This window comes from Myotis lucifugus, unplaced genomic scaffold (genome assembly GCF_000147115.1).
Source record: "Myotis lucifugus unplaced genomic scaffold, Myoluc2.0 scaffold_2, whole genome shotgun sequence".
Lineage (NCBI taxonomy): Eukaryota > Metazoa > Chordata > Mammalia > Chiroptera > Vespertilionidae > Myotis > Myotis lucifugus.
The window spans coordinates 6,929,005-6,942,462 of NW_005871050.1; the positions used below are offsets into that span (position 1 = coordinate 6,929,005).

The window sequence follows — 13,458 nt, forward strand, 5'->3', positions numbered from 1 at the left end:
TGTCCCCAGCTTCATCAAGACATTTCCACATGTTCTCATCCCAACTTTTAGGATTCCATTCGTCTCCAATCAATGCCTTCACTTTAACACTCTGGAAGGCTGAGAGTTCAACTTGCACTGTAATTCAGCCAGTTGCAAGCTGAAGTTCTGTATTTGAGTTTCAATAATTTCAGCCTTGTAACTATGGGAGATAAGGGTCTCCTTCAGAGAACACATAGAAGCTTTTAAGTCATTTATGCAGTGCTGGAGCTGGATATTTGAATCTGAGTTCATCCTTTCCCTCCCCTCACCCCACCATTTTGTTCAGAGATATTAGGAGAAATCAAGATCATTGTACTTGTTAGTTTTCCCAAAAAATGTTCAAAAGTATATATAGAGTCAATTTGCTTCTTCCTTCTAAGTGGTTGATCAGGAGTATACAATGGTGATATTTTGCATATCTCTATGGCCAGGTCATGCCATGGGCAATCAATGTTCTTTCTACTACTGGAAATACAGTCATTAGTGTATTGAAATCGAACCAGGTTAGAGAATCAATTCCAGAAACCTCAGAGTCAATTCAGAAAACTCCTACTTAATATTCTGTTCCTCTATAAACACTTACAATACCAAAACCCATTTTAAGACCATTTTGATCAAGACTAATCTTGAAAACTATTATTTTATCACGTTCATATGATATGTTTTACCAACTTTTGCTCTTGTTCTCTATCTCTCTTTTTTAGTCATAAAAGCATTAAGATAACAGATGCTTAATTTTTCCGTTCCAATTCAATTATTTCTTATTTTTTCTTTTCCAAAACTAAGAATGCCAGTGTATATTTCAAATATCTTCCTATTGGACTCAACCTTCTCTTTATCTGCACCAGATACTCTTCTTTAGGTAAAGAATTCTGATGTTATAATTTACAGGTATGGTCTTGCCTTTTTTATCCTTAAGGTCCTGCTCCAATGCTTTAATGGAATAATTAAGTGTTCCGAGATAATTGCTGTGATTTTTTATTATAAAACAAATAACATTCAATAATGTTTACAAATTATTTCCCCTTATATCAGGGTCTGGGAACCTATTTTCTGCTAAGGGTCATTTGGATATTTATCCAAATCCGCAGGCTATAAAAATTATCAACTTAAAAATTAGCCTGATATATTTTGTCAAACATTTAATTAACTCACCCTTAATGCCTTGGCAGGGCCAGACTAAATTATTTCATAGGCCATATATGGCCTGCCGACTGGATGTTCCCTACCCCTGCCCTATATAATACCCTGGAAACCAGAACAGCCTTCACATAATCCTAAAAGATCTGTTGAGTTAAAAGAAAAAATGAAATAAAGATTGAAAAAAAATAGAAAGAAGGAGGAGAGTGGAGGGAGAGAGGGAGGAAGGAAGGAAGGAAGGAAGGAAGGAAAAGAAGAAAGAAAAAAGGAAGGAAGATGCTATGAAGCATACAAGGAAATGTAATGCAAGACTAATTTCTGTTAATATTCTAAAAAAACATTACATGCCTTTGTGGAACTAAGAGACACACAAATTTAATTAAAGTTTGTCAGGCTTAGGGTGATTCATGCTTCAGAGGACCTAGTCCTCTGAAGTCCAGATTATATGATACTCTTGTGAAACATTAGTTGCTGAGATACAAAACCACAAAATAAAACAAACAAAAAAAACCCTACACAAAGGATACTGTGGAATTCACTATATTTCTGCCCCCCCAAAACCCATCATTTTGAAAGACATACTTTGGCCACTCATCAAATATTTGTTATTTTTGTTGAATTTGCTAAAAGTTTCAAAGAGTACACAATATTCATTTATTCCCTCATTACATAAACCATTATTGAGTGCTTACCATGCCACACACTGTCCTTGATGATGGGGATACAGCATTGAACAAAAGTGATAAATATTCCAATTCTTCCAGAGCTTGCCTCTATCAGGGGGAGATAAGAAAGAAATCAAATAGATAAATGAGCAAAGAAAATCTCAGTTATTCCACATACAGGTATGAGAAAAATTGGCATGCTCCTCAAGCTAGGTGAGAAAGGATGTATTCCCCACATAATGATTTTTGTCCCATCACTCTAAGAAAAAGGAGAATGAAAGTAATAATGGTTCCCACTTTCTCACTTTGCTCTACATCTTTACTCTTAACGGACTCTATCTGTAATACCAAACCCTCTATTTGAGGGATGCTTTCATAGATTCAAATATTCATCAACATATAATCTATTTAGGGGATGCCACTGCTGCTGCTGCTGTGACTGCCTATTCACAACGTGGATTTTAATTAAGGACTCAACAACATGACTGTGAAGTGGGAGACATGACCATCCTCAGAGAATTCCAAGATCGCTGCACAGTAGCCAGAAGCCCTGTCTGTTTGCTTCCAATACTGGACTGAACTTGTAGCTAAACTTCAGAGCAATTGGGTTGAAAAAGCAGTTGAAGTGTAGCTGGTCTGTCTGAAATATAGAGAGCAGGGAACATGGAGGAAGGATAGGAAGAGAGGTGGAAGGTGCTGTTCTGTCAGCATCTGTACAAAAGTTGGCATGATGTAGTTGGGGTTGAGCCTCAGAGTTAGTCAGCCCAAGGGCTGAGCCCACACACAAACAGGACAACAGCAATTCAGACCCAATTAAAACATGAGGGCCACATAACCCACACAAGGGACATTCCTAGAGCACCCAGCTCATAAGGTAAAGGAGGCTACACCACTGGGTCTCACTACAGAAGGCCACTCCACCAAGACTGGGAGTCTTAGCAGTCTGATCCAACACATAGAAACAAACACAAGAAACAGCAAAAATGGGGAAACAAAGATACAGGCCTCAAATAAGAAAACAGGAGGAATATCCAGAAAAAAAGCTAAATGAAATGGAGCCAAGCAATTTATCAGAAAAAAAGTATAAAGGAATGGGTTTTAAAATGCTCAACAGCATGAAAAAGGACATAGAAACCATGAAAAACTGCGGTCAGAAATGAAGAATGACATATCTGAAATAAAGAATACACTGGAGGGAAAAAACAATAGGTTAGAGGAAGCAGAGGGTTAGATGACAAGGTAGGAAAAAATTACTTAATCAGAACAGCAAATGAAAGAATAATTTAAAAGCATGAAGGTAGCTTATTTCACATAGCATAATGCTTTCCAGATACATCCATGCTGTCACAAAGGTAAGATTGCCTTCTTTTTTTTTTACAGCAAAATAGTACATACATTTTTAATAGTGATTTCGGCTTCAGAGCCACTGGCCTTGGCACCTCAGGCAGCTTCAAAATCAGGAGCAGTGGGGTCTGTAATGGAAAAGAGTGAGAAGGTTATAGGTGCAGTCCATGGTCTAAGATGACAGGTTGTAAAGAGAACCACAGTCCATATGTAGAGGTCACTAGGTGAGGCCAAGTTACAAACTGAGAAGATACCTACAAAAAGTCAGAGTTGAGGATCAGAAACTAGGAGAAACAGCCAAGTCATTTTTCATCCCATGGCCATTTTGAACAGGCCATTAGCTTCCCTATGGTTATTGCTCGGATGCCTCTGAAAAACATTGCCTAGCAACTAAAATAAGGTCTCATATAACCTCAAGATTCTCTGATGATTGAACCCTTAGATGTCTATGGATAATAATGCTTTATATTTTGTTCCAAGCTTATGATAAGCACTTAAAGTGTTAAAGGAGCTCCATGTGGCATTGGTTATAATTCTAAGTTTAGAAAATATAAGATTAAAATAAGTACACATACTTAAAGTAGTGAGTCAGCCTCTAGAATAAAATCTTATGAGTTGAAAGGATGCTGGATAGCAAGGGGTGTGTAAGGGCAGGCACCTGTAGGAGGAAATACATTAAATATAGAATATTGTTTGTGAACATGTTCAGTTTCAAATTGGCATCTCCTGATTACAAAGCTGCATGTGACATTTCCTTCAAAGCTTAAACAAGCACACAGAGGACAGTATTTCAATCAATGTAAGTGTCCCAGAGCCTGTGGAATTGTTGGCAACACAACTACAGGATGTGGGGGAGCCAGAGCATTAGGTGGAGAGGAGACCAGGAAAACAACAGGAGGGTTAGAAACTCTCCCAGATTCTTCTGGATAGGAAATTCCATGGCCAGTCCTATCAGGCTTTTCTTTTTTTAAATTTCATTTTACAAATAAAGGCCCAATCTCCCTATATGTCCAAAGCATTATGCAATTAGGAGGAGCCAAATCCCTCCCACAAAGAGAAGTAATGGCAGTTCGTAGAACAGGGACAGGACCAGCAGAGCAATTGGAAGGACATCTTTCTTTCATTGCTCAGGAAATGTATTTAAGGTAAGAATTTAATAAAAAAATGAAATGGAACAGAAGTTTTCCTGGACTCCTGCTGGTTCCTCATCCTACTATCTTTGTTAGTGCCTAGTACTGGCTACATAAATAAAGGTCTTAATATGTTTGCTCCCCTTCTTGGCGCTATGTGTTTTAACCAAAGTCACCTCTCCGAGAAAGGTTGTTTCCCCAGGTAGGAATTTTTCCCTGAGGTTAGGGAGGGGATACAACCCCTTAATTAAGTGCCAGGCGGGTAGTTAAGCTACATAATCTTTACTCCCTGGAATGGAGATAAGAAACGCCCTAACCTTTGTAATAGAAATTGACAGGATTAAAATCGGCTGGTATAAATATGGATGTAACAAGACAATAAACATCAGATCCTCATCAGATCCTGATCAGTTCCTAACCAGAACTCCGACCAGAACTTTGGCTGGAGATCCTGGCTAGAGGTCCTGACTAGGCTGCTGATCAACTGATTTCATTGCTCAGGAAATGTATCTTCGCCGACTCCGTCCACAAATGAAATGGAACAGAAGTTTTCCTGGACTCCTGCTGGTTCCTCATCCTACTATCTTTGTTAGTGCCTAGTACTGGCTACATAAATAAAGGCTGGGGAAATTTTTCTTCTGACCATTGACCCACAGGGGGGAAAAAATCAATATCATTTAAGTAAAAAGCAATCTTGTTCATCTGGTTTTTAAATTAAAAGGTTATATTATATTTGCATATTATCTTTTAAAAAAACATTGTTCTATATTATAACCAATTAATGGAGGGTGGACAAAGAAGGATGAAGGGAACTAAAAATATATTAGAACAAGGATTGGGTAAGAAAGAAATATATATTCACAGGGTAACAAAGGCAGAGTAAAAAGATAGGGATAGAGATTGGCTTTTGAAAAGTTGAGCGTTTTAGCAATTTAAAAAAATTAAACTCTTCTGCATTATAAGATCATATTACTGCCTTTATTTTCAAATTTCAAAGTTGAATTTCCAAAGAATCCTTTATTTATTTTTTTTACAGGATCTTAAAGTCTTTGTATGCATGAAAAATAATGTGTTGGTTGTTTCTTTTGGAATCTTGGAGGTATTTTAAATTTACTATCTAGGCCTCCAAAGTCTTGTTTTGGGGGAAATAAATTGCCCGGTTATCTTATTAGCTTTTTTTTTCTATTTTCATTTCTTTATTTGCTTGCTTTGTTTCATTTCTAGTTGGACAGTCATGAGAAATAGTGTGACACAAAGATGAACTAAAACTCAATGTAATTACATTTAAGACCAAGTAGGCATTTTTCATGACTGGTTCCATGAACTGAAAATCTTCATTCTGATAAAGCTTCACTAGATCAGTCAACATTCATGGAACACACAACAGTTTAGAGATAGGTTAGCATCTCCTTACTACTATATCTGTCATTTAGATCAACATCTGCCATTTAGGTCACTGCCCTATTACTGACTCCTGTCAGTATAACATAGGTCCTCATAGTTCAGCTCTTCCCAGGGTTTACAGAATTGAGAAGCAAATTAAAAACACAATTTTAATTTTATTAAAAATTAAAAAGCAATCAAATGGTGTTTCTTTTCTTTTCTTTGTTTTTTTAAACCACCAATAAAAATTACAATATGGCAGTTATCTTTAGAAGTTGAATCCATATAAAAATGTAACATGAATTTGAAGATACAAAATATATAGGTAACAATTTATATTTTTTTTCAGTATCAAATATTGAACTAATTCTACCCTGGTTTTCTTTCCTTGGCCAAGCAATAGCTCCCTTAATCTCACCTTGGTCTTAAACTCAGTTTAATCCTCACAGTCTTGTCACTGTTAATCCAAATGCTAGTGTTCCTTTTTAAAAAGAGAAAAAACTTTGCCCAACTGCAGAGCATTATAACCTTATAAATGCATACTTCATCTCACTCACTTAGAGCATCATTTCTTAAATTGCCAGCTCACTCTGTCTACTCCGTGGGTCTACTGTGTGCTCATTTAGAGTCCTTAGGTTTTATGCTGTCATAAAATTCCCTCTTAACCCCACTCAATATCCAAAGAGTTATATACATTTTTAGAGAAAGGCCTGGTTTACTGATCTGCTGCACTACATGAAACATATAAAATTTATCTGTTACCAGAGAGTATATAAGTCATAAAAGAGCTTTTCAATTTTACTTTTTAGAACTTTGAAATTATTTGAACACACCAAAATATTAAAAACCATACTTTCTAGTTAATATATTCACAATGAGCATACGCCATTGTGCCTATTGGTACTTGCCCCACTGGTTGATAAAATTAAGTTAAAACTTGGATTTAATATTTGTTTTTCAATCCTTTTCCTTTATTCTGCTGATATATATATATATATATATATATATATATATATATATATATATGGCAAATTTGGTGACCCATCTAAGGAGTTGGAATAAAGGTTGACAAAAACCTCTCTCTGCATCATCTTGGTGGTATCTGATGAGCCTGTGCAGACAGGAAATCTTCCTCAGTAGTATCACTTTCTACTCATGAGAGAGTCAATATTTGCAAAGAACAGATATATTAGCCTAAACCTTAATGTGAGCAACATAACTGCCTGTGCTTTAAAGAGAATTTCAAAGTTTCTTTAGTTCCAAGGACATTATTTCCATTTCAGAAGGAAACACTCTCTGATCTATCTCAAACCCATCTTACCCATCCCATCTCATTCTTCAACTAAGAGTATATCACCCTAGAAAGATAGAATAATTTGCTGCCTTCCTGAATCTCAATCTTTGTGAAAAAGAAATAAAGAACAATGAACCCTTTTCAACTTGTTAATAGATATGTAGCTGCTTACATTTCCATGAATTTTTGAGTTGCAGGTGTTCTGAGGTGGAATCTGAATTTTTTTCTTGCTCTTTAATTGACCTGGAAGCTCATATCCTAAGGTGGTGACTGCTGTTTCCATTAAATTCGCAAAACCTAGTTGTCAAAAGAAGAATGAGGAGAAAAAGGAGAAGCAGGATAAAAAGGATAGGAAAATGATTGTTACTCCTTTTTTTGTAAACAGAATTAATTGATGCTCAGATTTTGTGTATGTTTGTTTGTTTTGGTTTTTATTTTGGTGTTTAAATTTCTGACCAAAAAAATCCCCACTATAATGAAAACTGATGTTCTTTGTCACTAGATAGTAAAGAATAGGGAGTGGGGGTTAGTAGAGGAAAGAGATGAAAACCTGTAGGTAGTGAATGCTTGGTGTGTACCACTGTGTTGAATAAAAGACTTGTTAGCCACTGTGTTAGCCACTTTTAAAGCAATTTAATTTAGATATAATGGACACACAAAAAACTGTTCATAATTAAAATGTACATTTTGATAAATTTTAGCATATTTATATACCCATGATTAAACTACTACCTCAATTGATATTATATTTAATATTGTTCAGCCCAAAAGTTTCTTCATGCACCATTAAAATCCTTCCCTCCCGCCCCTCCTCCCATCTCCTTTTGCTCTAAGCAATCATTCTTCTGCCCTCTATCACTACAGGTTAGTTTGTATTTTCTTTACTTTTATATAAATACTAGAGGCCCGGTGCACAAAATTTGTGCACTGGGGGATGTTGTCCCTCAGCCCAGCCTGCACCTCCTACAATCTGGGACCCCTTGGGGATGTCCAACTGCCGGTTTAGGCCCAATCCCTGTGGAAAGGATGGGATCGGGCCTAAACCAGCAGTCAGACATCCCTTTCGCAATCTGGGACCACTGACTCCTAACCACTCGCCTGCCTGCATGCCTGATTGCCCCTAACCGCTTCTGCCTGACAGCCTGATCACCCCCTAACCACTCCCCTCCCAGCCTGACCAAAGCCAAACTACTCCCCTGCTGGCCCGATCACCCCCAACTGCCCTCCCTTCCCTGCAGGCCTGGACCCCACAACTGCCCTCCCCTTCTGCCATCTTGTGGCAGCCATGTTGTGCCCACATGGGGTGGCCATATTGTGTGAGGGCATGATGGTCAATTTGCATATTACCTCTTTATTATATAGGATATTCATGCAATATGTGCTTTCATTTATCTGCGTTCTTTTGTTCAACATAATTATTTTGAGATTATCTAAGTTGTTGCATGTATCAGTATTTAATTATTTTGTAGTGTTTTGCCACAATTTATTTAACCATTTACCTCCTGATGGATATTAGAGTAGTTTCCAGGTGTGGGCCATACAAACAGAGCTTCTATAAACATTCTTATAAAGTCTTTGTGTGGAAATATGTTTTCACTTTTCTCAGGTAAATACCTACGAGTTGAGTGGATGGATAATATAATAAGTTCAGATTTAACTTTTTAACTAAATGTCAAAATATTTTCTAAGGTTGCACCTTTTTAAATTGCTACCAGCAGCATGTAAGTGTTCCAATTCTTCTACATTATCACTAACATTTCATATGGTCAGACTTTTTAACTTACTGGGTGTGCAGTGGAATCTTATTATGGTTAAAATCATTTACCAGCCCTGGTATTTTTGGTAAAGAAAAATCATTTACCAGCCCCCCAAAATATATTTTATTGATTTCAGAGAGGAAAGGAGAGGGAGAGAGAGATAGAAACATCAATAATGAAAGAGAATCATTGATCAGCTGCCTTCTGCAAACCCCCTACTTGGGATCAAGCCCGCAACCCAGGCATGTGCCCTTGACCAGAATTAAATCCAAGACCCTTCAGTCTGCAGGCAGATGCTCTATCCACTGAACAAAACTGTCTAGGGCTTACTTCATTTTTTTAAACAAAAAGATATTGACATTTCCAATGTTCCTTTCTTGGGGGTTAGTCTGTCTCATGATCATATTCAGGCTATACATTCTAGACTGGAATATTACATAAGTGTTGTGATCTCAGAGTAGTATATCTGAAGGTACACAATGTTCATATGTTCATGATTAATGATGTTAATGTTGGTCACCTGGACAAATAGTTGTCCAATTTCTCTCCTATATAATTACTCCCCCCTTGCAACTAATAAGCAGTCTATAGGAAGACATTAACTTCATGCAAATATCCTGCTCCTCATTAGAATTCCACCAAGATTTAACATCCAATGATTTTTATTTTATCCAACCTTTATTTTGCCTACAAAATACTGACCTTTCAACTACAACAATTCCTCTTCATTTACTAGTTAGCATTCATCATTGGACGATAGGCAAGAATTTTTTGTTTCTCCCTAGTTATTTATTATTGATATGACCTCATAATTTTCTACTTTCCCACAAGGGTTTATAATTATTACTTAATTATAATGATGCTCAAATTGTCCTAGATTTGGCCAGTGAACATACCTCCAAGTTAGTTCCTGTGTCCTGTGACATACCCCATTATTTTTTTTAGCACTGCATTGCTTTCTGATATAACAAGATGTCCCAGGCTTATCTTGTACTTTCCTTGTTCTATCCCTGGAATTAGCTATTTCTCTGTTTCCTTAGTTCCTTTAGGTGGAGAATGATGTTAGAGACCTTCAAAGTATTGGCTCAGATTTTTAAAATTTTCCAGCATTTATCATTTTGCAAATCATGAGTTTATAGTTGGTAAGTCTAAAATAGCTGTTTGGAGACTTACTAGCCTACTATGGTTATATCATTTTTCTCACAAATTATATGTTAAACATATGTTTTCTAAAATAATGTAATTTGTCTCAATTGACTGCAATGTGATCTGCAAACAGAATCTGAGAAAGCAGAGTTGTTAGAGCTTTTTAAATCTGCTACTCCATCACCTCATTTTATAGATGAAGAAACAGGCTCTGACAAGTTAAGTGTTATCTAAGATCATAAAATCAGTCAATAGCAGATATCACTCATTTATGTTTAGTGCTATTTCATGATACTCTACTACCAGCTGTATTTTTCTTTACAAAAAATACAATATTTTAAAAATAAAATATTTTAATACAGAAAATCCCTGTGAATACTAAAGTTCCATAAAGACTATAATCATAATTAAATAGCTACACACATTAGTTTTAGTCTTGGTATAGCTATCCATCAAAGGGTCAGCATTAAGCACAATTTCTTTAATAACTTTATTAATAATTTTAAAGAGGACAATTATTTATCAGGTTTTCAGCCTTTAGAAAACATAAGTTCAGAGCCAGAATTTTAATTACCTAAGCTCCACAGCATAATGTCAACTACTTCTACTTCTACCTCCATTTACTGAACAAGGTTATAAAAACTCAGAGAGCCCTGGCAAGTGTGGCTCAGTTGGTTGCAGTATTATCCATGCACTGATTAAAAGTTTGAGGGTTCCCTTTCTGGTCAGGGCATATAGTCAGGTTGAGGGTTTGATCCTCAGTCAAGGCACGCACAGGAGGCAACCGATAGATGTTTCTCTCATATCATTCTCTCTCTTTCTCTCTCTCTCTGTCTCTCTCTCTGTCTCTCTCTCTCTCTCTCTCTCTCTCTCTCTCTCTCTCTCTTTCTGTCTCTCTCTCCCTTTCTCTTCCTCTGTCTCTGAAATTAATTGGAAATAAAACAAGATCAACAGGCAAAATGACAATAAATGACATTTGATGTGAGACCTGGTGTCTCTTAATCCATATCCCTATAACTGGCTCCCTGCTGTTCACCTCTGAAGCATGAGGGTGGGGAACAGAGGCCATCCCCAGAAATGATTGCATATATTGACTCGGGGAACAGCAGGGCTGGAAAAATAAAATAAAAACTGCCTTGAGTTACTGCCTTTGGATGTGTGAGGCAGGCAGGGAGCTTAGAATGAAGTTGTTAAGTGCTGCCAGAATAGCTTGTGGAATGGGAAGTGTAAGCCTATGGACTTTCCTTTGCTGGAGGTGTTTAGGATGGGTTACATCACCCTCTCTCTGGAGTTACTTATGTATAATTTACTTGTAACCAGGGATTAGTCTAAATAACAGTTTTGCTAAATTTCTGACCACAGATCTCTTGATGGTGTTGGAGAAGTTGCCTAAAGTTACATGACTAATAAAAGTTTTCTGGATAAATAGTACATCATATTTATACTAGTGGCTCAGTGCACAAAATCTGTGCACATTAAAAGGGAATTAATTAGAGGAAATATTTTAATATAGCTATTTGCCCTTTCATCTAAGTGTCAGAGATGAAAGAAAATTAGTAAAATGTATAGAAAATCTTCCTCCTGTCAGGGTCTGGGGTGCACCACGGGACCCAGAGTCAAGTCCTCGCCCACCCACATGTATCTCAAAATTGCGTGATACCCAGACCCGGCTGCCACCCCCCTTTGAGCTAGATCCAGACCTGGCCGGTCCCACCCTTGTCCTGCTGCCAGGTGGGGGGCGCAGCCTCAAGTCCCCTGGCCCGGCGCTGGGGTGTGGGGGAGTGGCCTGAGGTCCCCCAGGCTGGGCCGGGGTGGGGGATGCGCCTTGAGGTCCCCCGTCAAACCCTGCCAGGTGGGGGGCATTGCCTGAGGTCCCCCATTAAACCCCACTGGGAGGGGGGCATGGCCTGAGGTCCCCAAGCCTGGGGCAAGGGGAGCAGCCTGAGGTCCCTTGGCCCAGCACTGGAGGGGGGGGGCGCACCTTGAGGTCTCCAGTCAAGCCCCGCCAGGCAGGGGGCACGGCCTGAGGTCTCCTGTCAAGCCTCATGGGGGCAGGGGGAGGGCGCAGCCTCAGGTCCCTGCTGATTGCTTGTTAAGGCTTGTTACGGGAACTCGGCCTCCACTGTGGGCACAACCATCTTGTGTTACGGAAACCCCCGCTTCCGCTATGGGCGCCGCCATCTTTGTGGCAGAGTGACAGTCAATTTGCATATTCACTCTTTATTATATAGGATGGTTTTATTCTTCAAATGTATCTAGATGTTGTTATCGATAAAATTGTTATTACATTCACTGTGTCACTGTGTATTTTCTCATTCAACAGATAGCAACAGTTCAAAATGTTATTAAGAAGAGTCCACAACTTTTATTAGGCGCATACTGTAAATGGCCAATGTCCTCTGGACTCTACAATAACCAAAATTTCCTTATGAAAAAGAATATTATTTCACTCATAAATTCATTTCTGGATAATTTTACAGAATCCACTTCCACCTATAATACAGCAAATAAATTGTTTGGGGATCTTCAGATCCAAAAAGATAAAACAAATTAAAAGGATTTCTGAAAAGTGCAATGGCATGATTAAATAAGAAATGGATTACAAAGACTTCTTATAAAGAAAATTGAATTGGACATGACTTTGAATCAGTATCAGCAAGGGGATAGTCAAGGAGGGGGTGATAGCATCATGATTACCTGGGGGATGTACATGCCAGGAATACAGAAGTATTATTTCTGCATATAAGCTAGAAGTAGGCTATGTGGGATTAAAGTAAGGAAGAGCAAGAAGTTTGCATTTCCCACAGGTACTTCCTTTTTCACAGTGATCATGACCCAATGAAATTCAGAAAAGGCAAAGAAAGAAATAAATAAATTCTTTGTGCACTCAATATTTGGAAAGGGGGACCATGGAAAAACTGTGTATGTCAAGAAAAAACTGAAAAGGAGAGTTTATAAGTTTAATAACTTACAGAATTCTGGACTATTTTCAAACAACTTATTGGAAGCTCAGAAAAATGTATGCTGGAGTTCAAAATTATTATATACTTGGAAAAGAAAGTTCTGTATGGCTTGATGGTGGTGAGAGATGGCCAATGCTTTCTTTTTGAAACTGTGGTTTAAAAAAACCTTTCATGAAATAAAATCTACCAACTTAATAATTTTTAAGTTTCATAGTGTTAAGTATATTCTCATCATTGTGAAACAGATCTCCGGAATATTTTTCATTTTGAAACTGTATACCCATTAAAAAACAACTTCATTTTTCCTCTCCCCTCCATTATAATGGCAACCACCATTATAATCTCTGTTTCTATGAATTTGACTACTCTAAGTATTTCATCTAACTGGAATCATACAGTATTTGTATTTTTTTCTTCTATATTTTATTGACTTTTTACAGAGAGGAAGGGAGAGGGATGGAGAGCTAGAAACATCAATGAGAGAGAAACATCGATCAGCTGCCTCCTGCACACTCCCCACTGGGTATGTGCCCGCAACCAAGGTACATGCCCTTGACTGGAATCGAACCTGGGACCCTTGAGTCCGCAGGCCGATGCTCTATCCACTGAGCCAAA

At 37.8% G+C, this 13,458-nt stretch overlaps 1 pseudogene; it reads left to right on the plus strand.

Annotated features, from left to right (window-relative positions):
• The first annotated feature begins 4,232 nt into the window (after positions 1-4,232).
• The window catches only part of LOC102425602, a 57,086-nt pseudogene continuing 47,860 nt past the window's right edge, over positions 4,233-13,458 (plus strand).